Raw genomic sequence first — 26,467 nt, forward strand, 5'->3', positions numbered from 1 at the left:
GGCAATATGTGGAAGGGATGGGCTATCAAAAATATTATTAATGATATCAAGTACCTATTAGCCATCCTCAATATATTTTATTTGAATCACATTTTTTGTGAGGGAAATAGCATGGCTGATAGCATGGCGATGGTTGGCTTAAAAGTGGAAGGGCTAAGAGGTTGGAGGAATTTGAATGCTTTGCCAAATTTGGTGAGGGAGATAGTGAATAAGGAAACAAATAATGATGAATCCTAGCTGGTTACATTTTATAATGTTGTTGAGATGGCAAGGTTAAAATGTACTTGATGCTTATGTGGTAAGGAGAAAAGGCTTGAGTATGGGCAATAATTATTACTCATGGCCCAAAAATTGGAAGTTTCAAATGGGGGATTTTCTATTCATTTCCCTTTATGGATCATCATACGTCGTGCAAAAAAAAGATTTATATTTTATAGACTTGTAGCATGTTGGGAGTGATGGAAATGATTGGGGGAAAGATTGTGGCAACTAACTCATGATCTTTCTCACCAATTTGGCAGGTTCCATTATTACTATTAAATGTAATTATAATCTTTGTTTATGAGTTTACCTTTCTAAGAGTGAAGTATTTTTTAAGGCCTAGGTTTTGAATAGAGAGAGAGGAGAGGAAAAAAATACAGAGATGGGAGGTGACCTATTGTGCATTGAATCCTCTATGATCGATGATAGTGTGAGGAAGCCCTTGGTCTAGTACATTTTGAAAGAGGGCGGTTTTTTCCCATTCATGGAGATCCTTAATAGGCATGATGAGAATTATTTTATGCAATTTGTTAACTCATGGGAGAATCACAAGGTGACCATTAATGGTATCTCATTTCATGTTTTGGAGGAGGTAATTGCTATGATGACGGGCATGGCGATGAGGGGAAGAAAATGGCAGAAGGTGACATGGGAGACTGATGAAACCAATTTGCACCATTTCTTTGAGGATGGTGAGGAACTGATTCAACACAGAGGGGGTCTGATGAGGAAGAAGCTACCTGACCTGTGGAACAAGGTTTGTCTAATTTTGATGAAATATCTTACCCTAGAAGGAAGATATTGATTTTTCTACTACTACCATTTTCCTCTTCTTAATCATTTTAGACACTATGATTTTCTTTCTATTCCCTTCTTTCTATTGCATGATCTTGAAGATTATGTTGTGGATGTGAAAGATAAAATGAGAAGGGGGGTTAATTTTACTATTCTACACTAGGGTCTAATTTTTAGGCTATACCAATTTCACCTTGCCTTGGTTCCCCCTAGGATTGTGGAAGTTGATATTCTTGTTCACCTGAACCCTAGGCCCCAAATGGTCCCCCTTAGGATTATTGGTCCTCGAGCTCCCACCCCTCAACCCTCTCCTAGTGGATCCCAAGTTAATCCCTCCCTAAAGGGGAAAAAAAGAAAGGGTAAGGAGAAATGAAAATGGAGTTAGAGGATGAGGAGAGGGGGAAGGAGGCGGTTAGGGAGGTTGGCCTAGTCTCAGGCTAAGAGGAAGTTAAGGGAGGGAGCCTCACAAGAGGAGGAATCAAATTCTGAGGATTTGGGCTACCACAAAAGAAGAATGAAGGAGAAAACTATTAACTTTGGTAAGGGAGGTATGGAGGGGGTTGAAGAAGAGATTTATGATTCTTCCAAGTCAAACTCAAGTAATGGAAAGGAGACTAAGGAGGTGTCGCATGTCTTGGAGATGGTGGTGCCTGAGTGTGTGGACCTTACTAAAGATCAATTCTCCAAAATGGTGGATAGGATGTCTTCCCTCGTTACGATCTCCTCCCCTATTAAGGTAGATTCTAAAAAGGCCACTAACCCCATTATTGTGTAGGGTACGTAGGCTAGCAGGGATAGACATCCTGATGTTTCAAATAAGGTTGGTAATTTGTTGTGGGAGAGAATTTAGGCACTGGAGAAAAGAATGGGACTGTTAACCAAGTTTATGGTTAAACTCACTTATGCGGCAGCTACCACCCTGTGCCTATTGAGGAATGCTAAAGGGGACCTACCTAGGGAGGACTCCAAGCTACTTTATGACTTCTTGGTGGAATACTGGATGAATGTCCTCCTAGGAAAGAAGGAGGTCAAGAAATCTTAAGGGCTCCCCCCCTTCTTCTTTTTTCTTGTATGTTGTTAATCCATTGGCTTACAGTCTTTTTTGGTTTTAAGGTTGTCACGCCTTTGTTTTTGTTAAATATCTTCTATCAACTAACAAGCATTTTATTTAAAGATGTAGATATCTTTATGGTTTTAGTATCAACTTATGTTGCTTGTTAACATACATTTTGTTTAAAGCTTGTAGTTATTATAGCATAAACTTCTGCTTTCATTTTAAAAAACATTAGGAGTTAGTTGTGTTCTAATGGTTATCTACTGGTAGTCATCCAACTAGTTTGTAATGGGCCAGCCCCCTTGTTTTGGCTACTTTTATTTCAAAAACAAATGGAGTATCATATGAACAATCCACTTTCACCACTCATCAAACATGTGTATAACAAAGTCAGTTGGGCATTCAAAGCTACCAAACTCCACTCATATCATTTTAAACCACCTCACTTCATTGACGAGTTGCCAAGAAAATTGTATTTGAAACAAAAATGGATGGCAGATAAATCATAAGACATATCATATAGCTCAATTGTGTTTTCTTATGACCTAATCAACGGATCACAAACCAAAAGTGATACCCATAGGAACTATTTATTACAAATGTAAAAGTGAATCCAATCAACTATTCATTTTTTATTTATTGGGGGTTTTGCTTGCGAAGTCTATGAATGAAGATGACCATGCTACTTTCTCTGCTCCTCTTTTTGTGTCTCTTTGCTTTGCCTCATTTGACAAAGCCTTCCAATTATTTTGATCAACAATATCTCACTACTTTCAAGGCTTCTTTAATTTTGGATCTATTCAATTCCTTGCTCAACTGGTCTCCCAATCACACCTTCTATAATTGGACTGGCATTTCTTGCTCTTCTTGTAGACAATGTATGGTTTCCTTGAATCTCACTAGTATGGGATTACTTGGCCCCATCTCTCCCTTTCTGGGAAACCTTTCCTTCCTTAGAGTACTTTCTCTCTATAATAATAGCTTGGAAGGCTATTTCGCTTGAGAGAGCTTGAGTTGTCTCTTAACCACTTAAGTGAAAGTATTCCCTCTAAATTTAGCCTTCTTTCAAATTTAGAATCCATGTTATTAGTAGTAAACAAATTGATAGGCATTATCCCATCTTTCTTAGGAAATATGTTTGTTTTAAGTACTATTGACTTGGGAATTAATAGACTCCAAGTTCGTATTCCTACTGAGTTGAGTATGCTTACTTAGCTAAAGTGTCTTGATCTTGACTCAAACAATTTAACAAGATTGATGCCTTTGACCTTTTCAAATTGCACTCATCTCCAAATAATGGTGCTATTTCAAAACCTCTTGAATGACCTTGTTCCATGGGAGTTTGGAAGGCTTTTAGAAATGCAACAAGTGTTTTTGTGGAGAAACCAACTCACTGGAAAAATACCTACCTCAGTGGGCAATTGGACTCAGCTGCAAATGTTATATTTATCTAATAATCAATTGAGCGACATGGTAACCTTGGAACTTAGGAGAATGTAGTAGTTGAAATGGCTCTCTTTGTGGCAAAATCATTTTTTGAGTGGAAGAAATGGATTGTCTATTCTAATAGTGTTAACTAATTATTCCATCTTGGAGGAAATTCAATTGGGATTTAACCATCTCACTGGTGTCTTGCCCACTTCAATAGGTCATCTTTCAAAGTCGTTCACAATTTTAAGTTTGCACACTAATGAAATTGGGGGAAGCATACCATATGAAATTGGTAACCTAACAAACTTGACATTACTAACCCTAGATGAAAACTGATTCAATGGGATTATTCCATCTACAATCGACAAACTTCCAAATCTAGAAAGATTAACTCTCTACATAAACAATTTACAAGGAAGAATTGCATAAAGTTTTGGGCAATCAAAAAAGGCTTGGATTGATATCACTCAGTGAGAATAAGCTTTCAAGGAAAATTCCTGACAATCTTGGGAAACTTCAACAATTAAGAGACCTTTATCTTGATCACAATCAACTATCAAGGGAAATACCTCCTAGTTTAGGGAGATGCAAGACTTCGGAATTGGTCAACTTGGCACACAACAAGCCAACAGGAAATATGCCTTTTGATGTTGCAAGTCTTCAGAATCTCCAGTTCTATTTCAATGTTTCTAGAAATTCATTGCAAGATTCTATTTTTGGATTGAGCAAAATGGCAATGGTTTTAGCTATACATGTTTCACAAAACAATTTTTTTGGTGCCATTCCTAATGTGCTAGAAAACTGCAAGGCATTGGAATACCTAAATCTTTCAGCAAATGCCTTTGAGGGGCTAATCCCTACATCACTGGCAAATCTACAAAATCTGAAGTACATAGATCTTTCTTACTATAGTTTTTTAGATACAATACCAATAGCTTTTAAAAAGATGAAAAAGTTACAACATCTCAATCCCTCTTCAAATAGGTTATTTGGAGAGCTCCCAAATGAAGGAGCATTTACCAAACTTGATGCCTTTGAAATCATGGGAAATCTAGGCCTTTGTGGTGGATGGATGAAATTGCCACCATGCTCTCATTCTAGTCACAAAAAACCACTAGTCTCCAAAAGGGTGATAATTACTATTGTTGTTGGCATAGCAATTTTGATAATGTCTCTTTTATTGGCAATATTTTCCTATAGGTTCTATAGACATTCCAGTGTCCCTCTAAAAGTATGGCCTCAAAATATTTCATATGAAGAACTTGTAGAGGCAATGGATGGGTTCAATAATTAAAATCTTTTAAGAGTTGGTAGTTTTGGATGTATTTATAAAGGGATTCTAAATGATGGTACACATATTGCTATTAAAGTTCTGAAGTTGCAAGATGACCATGCTCACAAAAGTTTCAAGAAAGAATGTAATGTAATGAAGAGAGTTTGACACTGAAATATAATTAAAATCATTTCAACATGTTCCAACCTTGATTTTAAAGCCTTAATTCTTCCATTCATGTCAAATGGAAGTCTAGAGATGTGGTTGTATCCTCATGATGGAGGTACCTGCCGATTAAATTTGAGAGATTAAATAAGGATAGCAACAGAGATACAAAAGGAATGTCATATCTTCACTATTATTTCTTTTTTCAAGTGATTCATTGTGACCTCAAGCCTAACAATGTCTTATTAGGAGAAGACATGAATTCATATATAGCATATTTTGGCCTTTCCAATCTTATTTTTTGAAATTCGATAGATTTGACTTCTATAGATGCACTGAAAGGATCCATTGGCTACATTGCACCAGGTAAATATTTCCTTTTTATTGTAAGTAATACACATAAATAATTAGTTTTATTTATTTTTATTATGGTTCAAATGTTTCAATTCTTAATTCTTTAAAAAAGTTTATTATAGAGTATTTGGCAACTCCTTATTGCACACAACCAAAACATTTCCTATTCATTGATGCACTCATACTAGGATGAGATCATGTTTTTGGGATAGGTGGTATATGGTATTTGACCTACCACCACATAATAATTATGAGGTGCCTCTATATTTTTTGAGAAAGCTATATTGTGAGTTCATCCTTAGCAAAAAGCCAAATTACTTTGATATTCATCAGTTGTAGAGTAGAGGAAGAGATTCTGTGCAGGATAGACCTGGGGCTCATAGGGTGGTACCACAACATGAGAGGAGACATACATCATGAAAACCAATGCGTCATGTTGTGCCCCCATCAATTGTAAAGGAGTCTATTTATTTATAGACTCTTCATGTGGCTACATCATTGACAGATGTTATCATTTTGTATGGCTCATAGTTAGGTGGTTTTCCTTCACCTATGGCACCATGACCATCATCAAATGTGCCTTTAGGGCCATCACAAAATGCAACAACTCCATCATTATCACCTATGGCACTAGGGTCAACATAGTATGTGACAACTCAATCATCATCACCTATGGCACCTCGGTCATCACAACCTATGACAACTCCATCAGCATCACCTATGCCACCAGTGTCATCTCCTCTCATGTCACCTACACTACTACCATCATCTCCACTTGAGTCACTTACACCACCAATGTCATCCTCACTTGTGCCACCTACATCATCATTCATGCATCATTATAGTCTTTGGGGCCCAATCAACATTTTTGTTTAGCTATTAGCACATGTGTGATGGGATAGATAAGGAGGTGTCTAAGGATGGAGTGTCATCACATCCATGTCCATATTATGGGCATAATTTTTATTAATACAGAGGTGGGGATTTCACACTCACAAATGATTTGATGGTGATGGTCTTAGGTGGACAAGGGACACAGGTTTGTTTTTTTGTTTGAGTTTTGAAATGATATTATTTAATCACCTAAATATCATAAAAGTAAAAAATAAAATTATTTTATAGATCACTCTAGATTGATATGAAAACAATATGCAATGCAAGGTGCAACAAGCATTATGCGAACACCAAAAAGTACTCATTCTGCTAGAGTGTGAGGTTAGGAGCAAGAATACTTGAGGTAAAGTTTTTTGAATATTTTTAAAAGTACACTAATACATTGGCTTTAAAATATTATTTCTTAATTGGTATGACACTAAAAACCCACTTATAGATCCTCTTCCATCTCCTACATGTTGAAAATATAGGAGTAACTAAGAGAGGGGGTGGGGTTAATTAGTTACCACTAAAATAAATCCCAGATCCCTTAGATGTCAATAATAAAATTTAGATTGAGAAAACTGATTGCTGCTACTACTCGGTAAACACATAGAAAATGTTGTAACTCGGTAAATATAAAGTGTGAATTAATTTTTGCAGATCTTAAAACATTAACAATAATTAATTTGCAAGCATAAGAGAAATATCATGAACACATGAGACACCAGGATTTAACATGGAAACCCAATAAAGGAAAAACCACCAATCTAACTAGTTACTATTTTTCACTCTTCTGAAGTGAGTCTTGTTAGGAGCCAACCTTGTTAAAGGTTACAAAACACACTATTAGGTGTGACCTTGTTAGAGGATTTAATCACCCTATTAGGAGTGGCCTTGTAAGAGGTCTTAAAACAATTCAATGAAATTTCCACCTTGTTAGAGGATTTACAATTGGCTGTTAAACCAACTATGTTAAGAGATTTTAGATCACTACTACAATGGTTAGAGAGTAACAATGAAATGACCTGATTGTGATCCAACTGAATTGCTAAATTTAGATCTCTTGTCTACTTAAACTTGATCCTTCTTGATTGAATAATAATTTTTTTCTCCACAAGGATATATGCTTATCCTTCAAGTTCACTTTCACTCTTTTCTTCTTAATTCAATCAACACACTTGTACACATACTTGAAAACCACAACTTGACCTTACATTTATATCATCTAGATTGTCAAGTTGTCTCATTACAAATTAATAACCACTAATCATCACCATAGTTGGCTAGAACCAATAATTAAAATAATTAAGCTTCTAATTTCAAAACAACAAAGTCCTTTATTAGCTGACTCTGCTTGGTAAACACTAGTTTTGACACAATTTCCTATGTCAACCAATAGAAGCTCAATTAACACTAAAAAATTGAAAAAATCCTTTGGTAACTAAGTGATCTTATTTTGCACTAACTCTATCCAACTTTCCTTTATTAAGCATGAGACCTTAGTTAACACTATTTTTTGCCATAATTTCCTTCAACGCTCGAGTGAGCTTGGTAGACACTATCTTCACAAAGTAAACTTCAGGAACACTTAGTAGACAAGGGAAACTATCTTACTGACCAACTGAACTCGGTAAGCATTGACTGAAAACTGATATGACATTTGTGTGACATCAAAGACAACACACAATTATATAATTGTATCCAAGAATCTCACTCTTTGGCATTGATGGCAATACAACTTGTCATAGCACAATGAAATTTGAGAACAAGACTTTCTCTGATAGAAAGTTTCTTCCTCTTAGATTTCTCAATAAAAACTTTTTCTTTCATGTAGTAATCTCCCTCTGTGAAGAAATTACATAACATCTCCCTCTTGAAAAACAAATTTTAGAAAGATATGACAGTAATCTTCTCCCTCATTGACAACACATGCCAAAGACAACACATACCAAATTAGTATCAATGTACCTTGAGTGCTGATTCATATGCAATATTCTCTTGACTATGTTGCATCAATTGATTGATCTTCAACATGGTTCCTATTGATGCATCACTAAAACTTAATTTAGTGAACTTCAGATAGGGGAATGACCCCTAACTTACCTCCTAGATATAGGAATGCATCTTTAGGTAATGGCTTGGTGAATATGTTTGCAATCTATTCTTTTGTATGGACATATTCCAATATGATTTCTTTGTCCTACACCAGTTCTCTGACAAAATGATATTTTATAGCAATGTTCTTAGTTTTGGAATGCATCACTAGGTTCTTTGATATGTTAATTGCACTAGTGTTATCACAAAACATGACAATTGGTTCTTTGATCTCAACCTTCATGCCTTCCAACAGTTGTTTAAACCAAACAATGTTAGAACAATTCACTATTGCTGCTACATATTCTGCTTCTACAGTGGATTGGGATGTGCAGTTTTACGTCTTGCTTGTCCAAGATACCAACCTTTTACTAAGAAAGAATGATCCACCACTTGTGCTTTTTCTGTCATCAAGATTTCCTGCCCAATCAGCATTAGTGAATACATTTAGGTCAAGATTTCCTCCAAGCTTGTACCATAAGCCATAGTCTTTAGTTCCTTTCAAATATCTCAAGATTTTTTTGATTGCCATTATATCATTTTCTTTAGGTTTAGCTAAGAATCATGCCATTATCCTAACTACTAAGGCAATATCAGGCCTTATGTGAACTACATATTGTAATTTTCTAATCATTGATTTGTATAAGGTCTAATCTACCTCTTTGGAGTCATCATCTTTTGTGAGCTTGAGTCTAGTACACATAGGGGTACCAACCAATTTAGAATCTTCCATACCAAACTTCTTGAGTATCTCCTTGATATACTTAGATTGAGTATTGTAGATATCATTCTTGTTTTGTTGTATCTGTAATCCAACAAAGAATTTTATCTCACCAAACATGGACATTTCAAACTCTTTGTTCATTTATTTTGAAAATTCTTTGCATAAATCATCATTCCTTGTGAATAGAATGTCATCCACAAATATCTTTGCCAGCACAATCTTGTTATATGGTCCTTGCTTGATATACAAAGTATTGTTATCATTTGTTGTATGAAAACCAATCTGTATAAGGTAGTTATGTAATCTTTCATACCATGCTCTAGGATCTTGTTTCAGACCATACAGTGCTTTTTGTAATTTGCAAACCATATCACTTTTTTCAGGATCAACAAAAGCTTTTGGCTATTCAATGTAGACTTCTTCATCAAGAATACCATTGAGAAATGTAGATTTAACATCCATCTAATATACTTTGAATCCTCTGTGAGCTACTTATGCAAGTAGGGTCCTAACACCTTTGAATCTTGCAACAGGAAAAAAAGTCTCACCATAATCAATTCCTTCTTCTTGAGAATAGCTTTTGCACACCAATATAGCTTTGTTTCTTGATACTTGTCCATCTTCATTCAACTTATTCCTGAATACCCATTTTTGTTCCAATCACATTTTTATCTTTTGGTCTAGGAACAAGGTCCCAAGTTTTGTTCTTCTCTATTTTTTCTATTTCTTCATTCATAGCCTCAATCAAACTTTCATTTCCCAATGCATCTCTAACACTTCTAGGTTCAAAATTAGCAAGTAAAAATGTACCTTTCAATTTGCTTCTTGCTATAGTACTTTCAAATTTATCTCCAATAATTTGATCAACTGCATGATGCCTTCTAACATACTTGGCCAATACAAGTTCTTTTCCTTTTGAATGAATTGCATTGTCTTCATTTTGAATCTCAACTTCTAGCTTGTGTCGTTCTGACTCAATAGGCATTGGCTTGATAGCCTCAGAATGTGACTTGGGTCCCTATGTCTCAGTTTGTACATTTTGTAACTCAAAAGCCGAGGAAGACTCAAGAGGTGAAGTCTCCTTATTGTTAGATGTGTCTAGCAATGTATTGGGTTTGAAGTAAAAAAATCTTTTGTAATCTTCTGGTTCCCTTTTGCTTTATTCTTCAGTCTTTTCTGCAAACTCTTCAATTCTCACATGTGCACTTTCTATGACTTGATGAGTAGACAAATTCAAACATTTATATGCCTTACTTTTGCAAGAATATCCTAAAAATATACCTTCATCACCTTTCACATCAAACTTTCCCTTTGTAGACTCTTTCAAGATAGAAAATTTACTACCAAATACTTTCAGGTAACTTGCATTGGGTTTGTAACCATACCATAATTCATAGGGAGTCTTTTCTGAATCCTTCTTCAACTGAACTCAGTTCAAAGTATGGACTACAGTACTAATGGCTTCCTTCCAGTATTTGATAGCAACATTCTTTTCAATCATTAGAGTCCTTGCACAATCCATGATGGATCTATTTCTTCTTTCAACTATTCCATTCTACTCGGGAGTACCAGGGGTTGATACCTATCTTTTAATTCCTCTTTCAATGAAAAAGTTATTAAATTCATTGGAGATGAATTCACCACATCTATCTGATCTTAAGAATTTCAATATTTTCCCTATTTCCTTCTCTACTCTTGCTAGATACCATTTGAATTTCTCAAATGCTTCTAGCTTTTCTCTAAGATACACAATAGTTATCATTCTGGAATAGTCATAAAAAAAAAGAATAAATAATTTTTCTCCACTATAAATTTCTATTTGAATGGTTCCACATAGGTCAGTATGTACAATTTCCAAGACATCTTCAAATTGATAGTTTTTGTTCTTAAAACTAGTCTTTCCCATTTTGCCAGTCTGACAGTTTTTGCATAATCCAACATCTAGTTTCTTCAAACTAGGAATACCTCTTACTTTTCTAAATTTTCTTATCTTGACCATATTATCAAAGTTTGCATGACATAATCTTCTACGCCATAACCAACTTTCTTCCATTTAAGCAATAAAACATGAGCAATCACCTAGATCAAGATAAAATAGGTTACCTCTTGTTTGTTTACCTGATCCAATCAAATTCCCTTTGTCATCCAGTAGTCTTGCCTTTTAGTGCATGAATTCTACCTTGAATCCAATGTTGATTAGCTATGCTGCACTTAGCAAATTATGTTTTAGTCCTTCAACCCAATAGGCATTGTCACATACAAGTTCTTTGGTTAAAGAGATTCAGCCTTTCCCTTTTATGCAACAAGGTTCATTATTTCCAAACCTTACACTACCTCCATCATTGTGTTCAAAGTGTTTTGTTTTGTCTCCAATCATATGATGTGAACACCCACTATCTATGATTCATGTGTCATTTTTACTAACATGAGAGATAAGTGCCATCTTATCTTCTTCTTTATCAGATTCATCTTTTTTAGCAATGTATACTATCTCATCTTCACTGTTATCAGAATCATTAGCCATAAAAAAAGTCTTCTTACCTTTGCCCTTGTATGATTTGTGACTTTTGGATTCCTTCTTACCTTTGTACCTATGGTTCTTTTTCTCATCCTTTCTTTCTTTGTTTGGGCACCTAGCAGCAATATGACCAATCTCTTCACATGAAAAGTAGATCAAAGGAACCTTACCTTTGTACTTTCCTCTTCCTCTAGAATATTTCTTTGCAAGTAAAGCTTCAACAACTTCAAGATCACTATTAGAACTTTCCTCTATTTCCTCTTCACTTTCTGATTGAATGTCCTTTATTTTCTTTCCTTTTTCTTTGAGTGAAAGTTTAGCTTCAAATGAAAACTCAACATTTTTGGAAGATGGAACATAATTGTCAAAGTTGTCTAGCTCAAAAGTTGTCAATCTTCCTACCAAGGCATCCAAACTTAACTTGTGATTTGGATCACACCTCTTTTTTTGAATAGGAGATACTCTTATTGCATAGATAGGGGGGAATGTTCTAAGAACTTTACTTACAATAGTATCCTCTAAGGCTTTCTACTTTGGCTCTCCTTACATTTTCATCACCACCACAAATGTCCTTTAGCTTGTTCCACATATCAAAAGCATTTTTACAGTCTTTAATCTTATCAAATTCATCATAGCTGAGGGTAGATGCAATATCAATCATCATGATTTTATGGTTCTTTTTCTTAGTAAGATCTCCAATAGATAATGTACCAACAGGAGTTTTGTATTCTTCATCAAGGTATTTTCAGCTTGAATCACTAGTGGTGGCTAGATGAAGTCTCATGAGTTCCTACAAAGTTGAAAAGTTGTCTCTGTTTAGCTTTGTAATCTCTTCTTTGTAAGACATCCTAATCTTTAGATTAGGTCCTTGAAACCTTTCCTACAAGTACCAAAAGCTCTGATACCAATTGTTGGAAATATAGAAGGAATAACTAAGAGGGGGTTGGTGAATAAGTTACCAAAAATAAATCTACGATACCTTAGATGTCAACAATAAAATTTAGATTGAGAAAACAGATTGTTGATGTTACTCGGTAAACACACAAAAAATGTTGTAACTCGATAAACACACAAAAAATGTTGTAACTCAGTAAATGCAAAGTGTGAATTACTTTTAGTAGATCTTAAAACATTAACAGTAATTAATTTGCAAGCATAAGAGAAATATCATGAACACATGAGACACCAGGATTTAACATGGAAACCCACTGTGAGAAAAACCACAAATGTAACTAGTTACTATTTTTCACTCTTTTGAAGTGAGCCTTGTTAGGAGCCAACCTTGTTAAAGGTTACAAAACACATTGTTAGGTGTGACCTTATTAGAGGATTTAATCAGCCTATTAGGAGTGGCCTTGCAAGAGGTCATAAAAAAATTCAATGGAATTGCCACCTTGTTAGAGGATTTACAACTGGTTGTTAAACCAACTCTGTTAAGGGATTTTAGATCACTACTACAATGGTTAGAGAGAAACAATGAAATGACCTAATTGTGATGCAACTGAATTGCTGAATCTAGATCTCTTTTACTTTTTTTCTCCACGAGGATATTTTCTTATCCTTCAAGTTCACTTTCACTCTTTTCTTCTTAATTCAATCAACACACTTGCACACACACTTGAAAACCACAACTTGACCTTATATTTATATCATCTAGATTGTCAAGTCAGCTCATTACAAATTATAATGACCACTAATCATCACCATAGTTGGCTAGAACCAATGCTTAAAATAATAAAGCTTCTCATTTCAAAACAACAAAGTCCTTTATTAGCCGACTTTTCTCAGTAAACAATGGTTCTAAGACAATTTCTTGTGTTAACCAATAGAAGCTCAGTTAACAAAGTGACCTTGCAAATATCCTTTGGTAACCAAGTGAACTTGGTTAGCACTAACTCTATCCAACTTTCCTTTTTTAACCATGAAAACTTAGTTAACACTATTTTCTTTCATAATTTCCTTCGATGTCCAAGTGAGCTCGATAGACATTGTATTCGTAGAGTAAACTTTAGGAATGCTTAGTAGACAAGAGAAACTATCTTGCTAACCAAGTGAGCTCGGTAAGCACTGATTGACAACTGATATGACATTAGTGTGACATCAAAGATAACATACAATTAGGCAGCTGTATCCAATACTACCATCATTGTAAGCATCCCTTTCATTGAATCCATCCAATTCCCATCCACATCTATTTCTCCTAGCATTACCCAAATCCCATCTAATGAACCTCATGAGTTTTGGCATGATATTATTTAATCATATAAATATTGTAAAAGTAAATATTTTTAATTTTATAGAGCACTTTAGATTGATATGTGAAGACAATATGTAATACAGGGTGCAAAAAGTGGTACAAGAACACCACATAGTACTCATTCTACTAGAGTTATGAGGCTAGGAGCAAGAACACCTAAGGTAAAGCTTTTTAAATATTCTTAAAAGTAAAATAATACATTGGCTTTGAAATATTGTTTCTTAATTGATATTCTTAGCAAAATGCTACTGAGTTGTGGTGCCAAAAAGATGACACACAACTAAAATTTTAAAATTTCTAAAAGTGTGCACATGCTTTTTAAAAACTCTATAAATGGGCTACAAACCCATGGTCCATTCTATTTTCTCTTATTTCTTTGTGTTGGTTTCTTCTTTCCCCTTAAAAGTGCATACGTAGTTTGTCAAAGTTGAAGAATTTTCTCACTCTTCTCTTCAAAATGCCTCCTTGTTATCGAAGTTCAAGATCAGGATGGTCAAGGATGCTTTCTACTCTTCTTTTTTCATTTTTTTGTATGCTTTTTTCATTGTTTTGTATGTTTTTTCAGTTTTACTTCAAATTTATTTATTTATTTAAAATGCAATTGGTTTCTTATTAGGAAATATGAATAATCAACCACCAAATTGCCAGCCTAATTAGCAAAATCAAAATGAAAACCCTCCACAAGAAGAGTGTGAAATTTGGTAACCTCCACCAATTGAAAGACCTCCTCTTGGCACCCAAGACAATATAATGAATGAAATAGAAAGAGGGAAAAATGAATTAGAAGCAATCATTGGTAGGTTGAAAGCTTGTGTGAAACATAATCCTATGAAAGCACAATTGGCATCCTCCCTTGAGTCCATTATGAACCATGTAACTTTTGTTAGTGGTCAGTTGGATATTTGGCATGTTAAGAGAGAAGAAAAATAAAGATATTATGCAAAAAAATAATCCTATAAAGATGTAAGAAAAAATAATATAGAAAAAGGTAGCATATGTGCATTGTTAAAAAATCTTGGAGAACAAGACACTATTAAAGATACCACTAAAAGGTTCTTCATCCATTGGTGCGTACATGATGATATTAGAAATAACTTTTGGGATAGATGGTGGATTGTCTTTGATGCCCCTCCCTGTAATAATCATGAGGTTCCAATGTATTTCTTAACAAAATTGTATTGTGAATTTTTCCTTGGGGAGATCCCCAATTATTTTGATATGTTAGATTCTCAAGGTAGAGGTGGGGGGTCATCATTTGAGAGGTCAGGGGCACTTCATGACCCTAATGTAGTTAGGGTGCTTGTTTTCAAGCCACATGGCATGCATGTAATTATTCCATTAGTTGTGAAGGAAATGTAGAGACCAATACTCCAGGGACTATCAATGCTTTGACACAAACCCTCATTCATTGCACTAGTCCATTAGTTGAGGAGGAGCCTACTTTGTGTCACAATCACATGATGTGCACATCATGTGGATCCTTATGCACATTTGATAGTCATGTTGGAGACACTATGGATAATGGGCTAGTCATTGATGAGTTCCTGAGTGGCACATTTGGCATTGACACACAGGTAAATTACAATTACAATCAACTAATTTGGTCACATTTCATATATACAATGAACGATTAATTAATTAGCATGTCTTGACATTATTCAAAATTTAGGGTAAGAGTGTTGATCACCATAGGACAGATTCCCTGACCACATTTTATGTCTTGTTGATGAGTCAAGAGGTATGTATCAATTTACTCATTTAAATTAATACATATTTATTAAGTAATCATATGAAGGATTGACAATTTTTTCTTTCCATGTGCATTAGTTCTCTACAAGATCATCAGCATTCATAATAGACTCTAACCCTAGGTATGATATAAACTTCATAGAGGTACATTTATTTCATGTTAATTTAATTTATTTGATTATATTTGTTTCATATTTCACTTTGCCTATAAACTATATTATATGATTTGTAGTTGTTGACATCCAAGACTCCTCCTCATGTTCACCAGTCCATCGATCATGGAGTTGTTGCCATGATGGTGAGTTCAGAGCCATTGACCAAGGTATGAAAGAGTTTTCATAGTTTTAGTTGTTATTTATCATATTTAGTATTGAAATTTCAAATTGTATTTATAAGTATGACTAAGTGATTATATTGATTAAATTTTTGTAGGGCCTTGTTACTCCTAATTATTTGTGAGCCTTTGAGGTGAATGTACAGAGCAACTATTTGATGATGCTAAGAAAATAATTTATTTTGTGTGTATATATATTTGATTTTAATAATTATTTTCTCATATTTACTCTATTTGTATCAGCTCCAGTTAGAGAGGAGCCTAAACAAGAGGATGAGAGAGTGTGTGAGGAAGACCCCATCATCCCCATCATCTTACTCCATGCAATGACTGAAGACCTCTAGGGATTTTTTCCTTCCCTTCATGCATAGACACACATTTATAGACATTAGTGGACATATATCTTGGATTTTATGTTAGTGGACATATTCAACATACATTTGATGTATATATGACATTTTATATTTGATGTATGATATATATTTGATGCATGACATTATTAGACTTATTACATTATTGCTTATCATAATATATTATATGTTTTTTCATGTATGACATAAATAGTTATCATAATATATATCTTATTTTTCTTGTTTATGTTCTAAGTATTTCATGCATTTCATCTTAATGTAATTTGCATCCAAAATGATGCAGAGTGCTCACACCAAAAGCTAGTGGATTCCCAAAAAAACACTGTTAAGGAAAACTACCTTTACCACCTTCGTAAGTGTCTTCAAAGAATCTTTCCAACTTGGTTACAAAATTGAACAAAATTCTACCCAACTTCACAAAACTACTTGATCACTTTCCCTATTCAAGGCTTGGGAAGCAATAAGGGGAAAATGAGAAAATTTGTGAAATAGATCCTAATTAGCTTCTTGCTTCAAATTAACACCTTAGAAACTTCAAGGAACACCTAATGATGAGGTCTCCACAACTGGTTTATTCTCCTAACATGTATTTTGAAAAATTGCTCTTAATGCGCCTAATTGCCAATGTAACCCTTTTTGTGGTTTTGACATAGAAACTTTTCTTTTCTCCACTGAACCTAGAAAAAAATTTAGATATTTGGATACCCTTTTTGAAGTTACACAAAACCCCAAAGCTTCAACTCCCCAACCTATGCAAGCCTCTAAGGCATAATTGGCCAAATCAAGCTTGGACCACTTAGAATGTGCAAGAATGGGTTTTGAGGATTGGTTTTCTATTATTGAGGGTCTTATTACACATTTCCCAACATGGAATGACTATTTTCCAAGTTTCATAACCCAACTCCAAGCCCTGTCCACAAAATTGACATTTTAAGGACTAAAAACACCATATTTTCACACTAGGGCATGTTCATTAATCCCTTAGATCATTTGAGAAATTTATAAAACTTAGGAATCTTAATCTACCTACCCTAACCTTGCAAATTCCTCAAGGCCATTGAAAACTGGCCATAGAAATATAGGTTAGGGCCACATCTTTCTTGAAACCCTCAATTTAAGGGTTTTGAAACCTACTTAAAAAGAAAATGCTCTAACTTGCTTGAAACTTAATCAATCCACCTAAATTCAAATGCACTGTAATGTAGAGAAAATTTGTATTCAAATCCTATTTTCATTTCAAGTCTTCAATAAACTAATGGTGCACACAAAATGTATGTTGAATCCATGGCTTTCTACATGGAGAAATAATCACGATGTTGGGCTTCTTATCTACAATAATATAAAAAGGAAATAGAAATGCAACATTATCTATGAAATACTTGAGCATGAGTAGTATCAATTAGACAACTTAGAAGAATGTCAAACACAATCTCCATGAGAGGGACCAAAGAGGAAACTTTATTAAACATTGAAGTTTTACCTTGGATTAAGTTAGTTCATGTTGGTGACTTTGTATTGGCCAATAGTACAAGTTTTAACATCACCCGAGATGAGGCCGCAAAATCAAAATAGAAACCAATCTAAAAAAAAAAAAGAGGTTATTATAAGTTTCAACAACATGATCCTATAGCACCTATAATTGCATCCATCCCTTCCATGAGCTCTAAGATATGCCCCATCAAAGATCACTACCCTATGGTATTTAATGACTCTTAGGGTCAATTCGGTTTGGCATACTCGAGAACATTCAAGTGGTGAATAGGATATGACAAGCTTGGAACTGGAGTTTTCCCATCCATACAGAGCTAATAGAATAGATAGTTTGATCCCGAGATGAATGGTTAGAGAGATTCACTAGTTAGAAACTTTGTACTAGCCAACACTACAAGTTTATCATCACCTGAGTTATTGCCACAAAATCAAAATAGAATCCAATATCCAAAAAGAGAGAAAGGTTTTTGTAGGTGTTGGAAACATGATCCTATAGCACCTAGAATTGCATCTATACCTCATACAAGCTCTGAGATATGCCTTGTCAAAGATTGTTGCCCAATGGCATTTAATGACTCTTAGGGTGGATTTGGTTTGAAATGCCCAAGAATGTTCAAGTGGTCAATAGGATGGGAAAAGCTTGGCAATAGGGTTTACCCAACCCCTTAGAGCTAATGGAATAGATAGTTTGATCCCACAATGAATAGTTAGAGATATTCACCAGTTGGTGATTTTGTACTAACCAACACTACAAGTTTCAGCATCACCCAAGATCAAAATCAAAATGGAATCCAATCTCCAAAAAGAGAGAAAGGTTATTGTATGTCTTAGCAACACAACCCTATAGCACTTAGAATTGCATCGATACCTCACACGAGGTCCAAGATATGCAACATCAAAGATCATTGCCCTATGACATTTAGTGACTCTTAGGGTCAATTCAGTTTGGCATGCCCAAGAATGTTTGAGCGGTCAATAGGATGGAAAAAATTGGAACTAGGATTAACCTAGCCACCTAGAGCTCACAAAATATCCAATTGGATCTCATGATGAATGGTTAGAGAGATTCACCAATTAGCGACTTTTTACTTGACAACACTACAAGTTTTAACATCACCCAAGATATGGCTACAAAATTTTAAAAAAATCCAATCTTCAAAAAGAGAGAGAGAGGTTATTGTAGGTGTTGATAACACAATCATGTAGCACCTAGAATTGTATACATACTCATACAAGTTCTGGGATATGCCCCATAAAAAGATCACTACCCTGTGGCATTTAATGACTCTTAGGGTCAATTTGGTTTGGTGTGCCTGAGAATGTTTGAGCAGTAAATAGGACAAGATGAGCTTTAGACTAGGGTTTACCCAGCCACCCAGAGCTAATGGAACATATAGTTTGATCCTACGATGAATGGTTAGAGAGATTCACTAGTTGGCGACTTTGTACTAGCCAACACTACAAGTTTTAACATCACCCAAGATGGGGCCACAAAATCATAATGAAATCCAATCTCCAAAAATAGAGAGAGGTTATTGTAGGTTTCAAAAACATGATCCCATAGCACCTAGAATTGCATCCATACCTCACATGAGCTCTAAGATATGCCTCATCAATGATTGCTACCCTATGGTATTTAATGACTCTTAAGGTAAATTTAGTTTGACATGCCCCAAAACATTCGAGTGGTCAATGGGATGGAATGAGCTTGGGACTTGGGTTTACTTAGCCACTCAAAGCTAATGGAACAAATATTTTGATGCCACAATGAATGGTTAGATTGATTCACTAGTTGGTGACTTTATACTGGCCAACACTACAAGTTTCAACATCACCCAAGATGGGGCCGCAAAATCAAAACATAATCCAATCTCCAAAAAGTGACACAGTTATTGTAGGTGCCATAAACATGATCCTGTAGCACCCAAAATTATATCCATACCTCACATGAGGGCTGAGATATACCCTGTCAAAGATTGCTGCCCTATTTCATTTATTGAGGCTCTTGTCAATGAGCTTGCGGGCCCTAAAGTACCTTATTTTGGAACCTATGATGAAGAAAAAATCAGGATTTCTCTTGAAATAAAGATTCCTCAAATTTTGAAGAGAGGAAGAAGGTAGAAAATATTCAAAGGGAGAATAATATATATGATTCCCCTATTCTACTCACAGAAAGTAGTGGTGATGGCATTAAAGATAAAGAAGAAATAGAGGAAAATGAAGAAGAATAAGAAATAGAAAAAGAACCACGTAAGAAAAAGGGAAAAACAATAACAAGGAGAGCTACAAGGTCCTCACTTTCTTTTACCACTAGCAAACCCACTAGATTAAGGAAGAATCTCAAACTTCAAGATGAAGAAGAATAGCAGTGGATATCTTTCAAAAGGTCTACTCCAACCTTTGAAGAAAGACTAAAATGATTCAAAGAAGGTGGTGGTATGGTAGATTTTAAATTTCTTAAGTATGAAACAAGAAATGAGGAAGAGTGGATGTAAATAGAAAAAGCCTTAGTGGAAAATTTGGCAAAAAGGGAAATACTCTCCAAGTGAATTTAATAGTTAAGTTCAAGATATTCTACTTAAGGTAGTAGCACATCGTTGGGACAATGCAGTAATGGTTGTCAAGGATATTCATGATCAAACCTTGAGGAAGGTAATGCCAAACCTATCTAAAACGGAAGTGAAGTAACCATTGATAAAGCATGAACATCAATTAACTCCTAAGTTCAATGCATTTTTTATTCTTTCAAATGGTATTAAGTCTATTGTACAATCTAATAAAAATGCATGGAAGAACTGTTATCTAATTTTCACCTTGCAAGCTTGATCAAGATGAATGCTATAGGAGGTTATATTTAATGTGAAATTTAAGTGAGTTATATGAAGTAAAAATGGATAACCAAGAAAAATAATAATATTCAACTTGAAGAATGAAGAAATATGAAGTTATCAGGTGCTATAGGAAGTGTACAAGTTTTACTAGTTACTGATTTTGATTGTTGCAACACTTTGCACAAATGGTATAAACATCTATGGATATTTGATTATGAAAAATCATGTTCAAATGAAAGGTATCTTATTTTTCTTTCACTTAAATCAAGTTTGAGACATTTTTATGAAGAAACATGAAAAGAGTTATGCTCCTTTTAGTGACAGTACCTTGCCTTGAAGTTTTTTCTAAGCCTACAATCAAGATTTAAAAATTTGGTATGACCAAATATTGATTTATATGACCCTATAAATTGGTGCAAAGTTAGATATTGACGTTAGGAACAAATTTTGTTCTTTCTAGAAATTGTTATAGGGATGTTTAGGGGGTCATCTAATCCATTTTCTAAAAACTATCCTATTAAAAAGAATGTTGAAGCATGTTTTTAAATGACTGGGTAATTGAATTATAAAAGCTCAAATTTCAAGAGGTTTTAATTCATTGATTATTATTGTAAAATATTAAATCAAATAATATTTTATAAATCATTTTATTTAAATGTTATCTTCAAATGCAAATTGGGGAAGTTGGCAAGATAAAATATGCAAGTTTAGAAAGGGGTCCTTTTATAACTTTTGCATTTGCATTTAATGTAAACATTTAAATGGATGATATTCTTATAAATAATTACATTTCAATGTATTTTCGAAATGAAAAATTGAGAGGATAACTTGATTTAATTATTCCAAATTTATGGGTAGGATAATTTTTATAAAAGGGGAAGTTAATTATACCTACTAGCTGATTTGAGGGAGATTTTAGATTTCAGATTTCAGCGTGATCTATGGAGATTAAAGATTTCACCTATTAGCTGATTTGATGGAAATCATAGATCTATTTACAATTTGGAGGATGGGGAAGATTAAGTCTTGTGAACCTATTTATACCCCTACCTTTGGCATTATTTCAGCTGGCTCTTACATTCTACCTCTTTGTGAGTTCTTGAATTCTACCTCCTTGGAGAGATAGTGTTTTGTAGCTCAAGTCTCATTTTGTAATGCAATTTTTGAGTATTTTGACTCCTTCTAAATAAATATGCAGCACTAATCCTCTTTGGTCTTATTATTAATCCATCATTATCTTTTAAGAATATCCATCTTCAAGTTAGTGTGTTTTTGTGTGTTTTTCATGAAACCTTGGCTTAAGTGTTTGAGAGAGATTTTTGAGGTTGTTTTTTAGAAGAATAAGTGTAATTTGTGTGCAATTTAAGTTTGAAAGTTGTGAAAAAGATTCATTCTTTTAAATCCCATACCATTTTACATTTTATGCACTTAATGTTAGTAGGGTCTTTTTGTGATCAAGTTGTTACATATTCATTTCAATTGTGAGTTTTTCCTTCAAAGATACATTACCTTCATAACATTGGTGAATCACCGTAGTTTAAGTTCAAGTTATGTTTTAAATGCATTCTCTCTATCTCTTTTCCCATCAATATTAGTTTAATTTTTAAGACGTGATTCAAGAAAAGCTTACCCTTCATACTAAAGGTTGATTCTTAACATGGCATACCCATAGGCCAAGGATCATCTTGTGTTTCACTAGATTGTTGGAAAGTTCTTTTCAGCATAAGGGCACAATCTAGGTGACAACAATGTAAGAAAACTCAGGTGTGGAAATAACTTCCTACACTAATCCCTTAAGGAAAATATGGTAAAAATTCCAATTAAATCCTTACAATTTTAGATTCAATATTATGTAAACAATAATATTGTAGTCAACCATGAATATATAAAATAGATAGATCAAGAAAATATATAAACACAAAGATATACCAGTGGGGAAAAACTTTTCGGTAAAACAACCCCACCTTTCCAAAACCTACACAATGTATTATCTTCAACACATAAAGTTACAAGACACTTGCAATGCAAGTTCTTTCGAAACATAGAAGACCAATTCAGTAGCAACATACCATATCAAAAGTACACTTTCTCTCTCACCAAATGACAACCCTAAAAATTCTTATATCATGTGCTTTAACTTTTAGGGAAACTTCCAAAGAACAACCATATTAGGGTTTTACTATATGCACGTGAGATAAAGACTCGAGTGTAGAGTACTAAATGATCAATTGTCACATGACTTCACATCTTCACCATCATCAAATCTTCTAGAGATAGCTCTTACGTGTCATAGGAATCTGTCATAATCATTTTTGCCATGATCTCCTTACACACAATTCGAGATGCCAACACATACAAGTGGAGTGACATGTCAACATGCCAACTATACATTTACACTCACAATTAATTACATTATTTGCAAAAAATAAATTTACAAAATAAATAATAAGAATAGAAATTATCCAAGGTTGAGACACCTTATTCCTAACAAACAAGAGCATTTATGGATTGCATGTTGTAAAGGACACTGAGGAAGTTTTTCAAGTAGATGAAGTGGACAATGATGAAGAAGTTAGGGATGATCAAACCATTAGTGAGGATAAATTTGAGATTCAAAATACTCAAGATTTAGATCCTAAAAATATTGTAGCAGAGTTAATGACCTCCCTCCACAACTCTTCGAGAAAAGCCTTAGTGACATCTAGCTTAGAGGAGGCTACAACCGAGTCTTGCACCATTGGGTTAAATATTATTCAACCAAGCACTCAATTGGTTGTTAGATATGTCTTACTAAGTTTAGAGATGAGGACTATTACCACTACTTCATCCATTAAGCTACAAGCTGCACTCATCATAGGATCAAGCCAGACCAAGTTACAAAAAGGGACTATAAGTACTTTTTCAATGGTTGTTGTTTCTAAAATCACTCATGTTGTTTCTATTGTAAGTAATTCCACATTAAGTGCAATGGTAGTTAAATTTAAGCCTTAATTGAGCACTAAGGAACTGAGTAAGGGTAAGGAAACCATTCATTCACCTATTCTAAAGGCTAAGGGAAAAGAGATAGAAGTTTTCATTGATGAAGTTGATCTAGATGAAGACATAGTAATTCTAGATTGGGATCTCTCCAATATTACTCCTAATTAGATGGACAGTCTTGGAGAACTTTGGAAGAAAAGGGCCAAACAATAGAAACTAAGAGCAGAGAAGAAGAAAATAAATCAAGTGTTGGAAGATATCAAAGGTATATTTATTGATGTACCAAGTATTGAAATTGATGGAAAGATATCTATTTTGCACCAAATTGTTGACGTAGTTCAGAAGTTCAATGAAGATTTGAATGGTCAAGAGAAACTACTACACATGGCATGGAGAAAATTTGATAATAAGGTTTTGGAAAAGGTGGCACAGAAGATTACCATAGATGAAGTAGAAATATCCACTATTCTTATTTCTTTTGAGAGCATTGTAAATAATGTTATTTTCTTGTTTGTAAAATTAAGTGATACTACAAACTTTACCAATGAAATCAAAGACAAGTTGTCAAAGATTGTACTAATATGAAGGCAAGTGCAAACCAATTGTCACTTGACCCAAGTAACTAACTCAACACGTTTTGTCAAGATTAGGTATTTGACTAACTTATAGGTAGAGTTATTGAGAGAAGAATCAAGAATCAGGGCTACACTATCAGAAATTTAGAGTTTGATAATTCCAAACATGAATATAATGTAGAAACACATTTCTCATGCAAAGACATTAATCCATGATAATAACTTTTTTATTACTGATCATATGATGGAGTTATCAATTGAAGTTTAGATAGCTTTGCATACTTCAAAAGTTTTGCAAGAAAATTGGTACAAAACAATGTCTCCAATTTTGAAAGTGCATAGTGATTTCCTCTCACATTTTGGTGTTACCATGTAAATATACATTTTTGACATTTGTGTAAAAAATCAAGGAGAAAATATAGTACAACATAGCATGTGAGAAGTCAAAGGGGGAAATATGTACAATATGTGAGAATTTAAAGGGGGAAAGATAGTCATACAAGAGGAATCTATGTATATAGCAAAGTAGGAAATCTACAAAAATAATTTTGAAAAAAAAAAAAAAAAAGTTAATGTCAATCGAGTATCAGCATAGTAGTCAAAAATGAGCTACAAACCTAAGTACATTGATGAGGGGTTTTGACTCATCATTTTTAGTATTTAGAATTTTTGGAATGATAAGTACTTTTGTCACTAATGCCAAAGAGGGAGATTGTTGACCTTATGGCTAGACTTTTTTTCAATTAGTGCCAAAACATGTAGTCATTTGGTCGATTATGTTGTTTCTAAGCATCATAGAGTAAACCTTGAAGATAGTGTAAATTGAGTTGTTGCAGTATCAACCGAGAAGAAATTAATGTTAACTAAGAAGAGAAGAATGGAATGTAAATCAAGCAAAAAGTAATGTTAGCCAAACAATGAAAAAAGTAGTGTTGACCGAGCTACAACATTAATTGAGTTTTTGCAGTGTCAATTGAGATCTACAATGTTTGTTGAGTCATCATTGTTAACTGAGTTCACACTTACTCCCAAGTGATCAATGAGGATCGAGAACTAGTTTCAATCAAGTGCCAGAGTTTGTTAAGTTCACTGTATTGATGAGTATCAATATATCACCCGAGTGGACTTCTAAACCCAAGTGTTAGTAGTGGGTTGACTTGGTGAATATTGTTGAATATGGTATTGTAGCCGACTTTAGAAGATAATTATTTGGATTGGTATAAATGTAAGATATCTTGTCATATCCAAATGTGCAAGTAATATGTTAGGAGCATAAGTATGAATGTGAATTAGAAGATTAAAGGCTACAAGTAGTATAAGGAAAAGAAGAGTCTCATCCATCACATTAAGGTGATCATTCCACATCAAGGATTCTCAATAAACTAAGTATTATGAATTTTTTATTACTAGGCACGACATGGTTTGCATTGTATGTGCTAGTCAAGATTTATGGGAATTTAGATTTGTCTATGTTCTGGGGCATGCTAACCTTTTCTTTTTTCTTCAATTTTTTCCATAGATATTCTTTAATTCTAACACTAAGCGGAAGCTTACAAAACCACTATAAAAATTCCAATGCACTGAACATGATTATGGATTAGGCATATGAAAATCCCATAAGCATCATTCGGTGCCAATATTCCCATAGCAACAAAATGATATGCATTTGCATGCCTCATCTTCCATTTGGCATTTTATTCTAGACTCAATTTTTTGAGCTAATTCCAAACAAAGTATTATCAAAAATTTGATGGGAGGAGCAATTTGTGTTGAACCGAAAATTGACTCTGGATCTTAGTTGTTTGATATTAGACTTTAGTTTGATATTTGTTCATTATTCAATTTTTTTTTTGATATGTTTGTATCAATAATGTTTTAAAAAAATTAAGATCATACAATATGATTTTAAATTTTTCTTGCAGTCAAATTCAATAATATGGATTGCAAAAATTTAATATTCTTAAATCTTTTTAAGATATGCATTAGGAATAGCTTGATGAAAAAAGTTCCAAGTGTAGCGTCAATAGAAGAGGCATGGAGTGTATCTAACTTAGACTAGAAAACCAATCACAAGTATAATAGATTCGTTGTCAATTTGGGTGCAGATACCAATACGAATTTGGCTGTGAGAATAAATCAGGTGTATGTATGTATGCTTTAATGTTTCAGGGGATGACACAGATGCATTTATATATTTATGTATATGATTGTACCCAGTTGAAAATGTCATTGGCTAAGCTCAAGATAATATATACTAAAGATAAAAATTAAAATAAACTTTCTTTTCTAGAGTCACTAAAACATAGTCTTGAAAATTTTAGAAAAAGCTATTATA

The 26,467-nt window shown here is 34.0% G+C and overlaps 1 pseudogene; it reads left to right on the plus strand.

Annotated features, from left to right (window-relative positions):
* Positions 1-874: 874 nt before the first annotated feature.
* LOC149539862 (uncharacterized) overlaps positions 875-26,467 on the plus strand; it is a 60,452-nt pseudogene continuing 34,859 nt past the window's right edge.

This window comes from Cupressus sempervirens, chromosome 9, assembly GCF_028749045.1.
Source record: "Cupressus sempervirens isolate cs-2001-9-10 chromosome 9, ASM2874904v1, whole genome shotgun sequence".
NCBI lineage: Eukaryota > Viridiplantae > Streptophyta > Pinopsida > Cupressales > Cupressaceae > Cupressus > Cupressus sempervirens.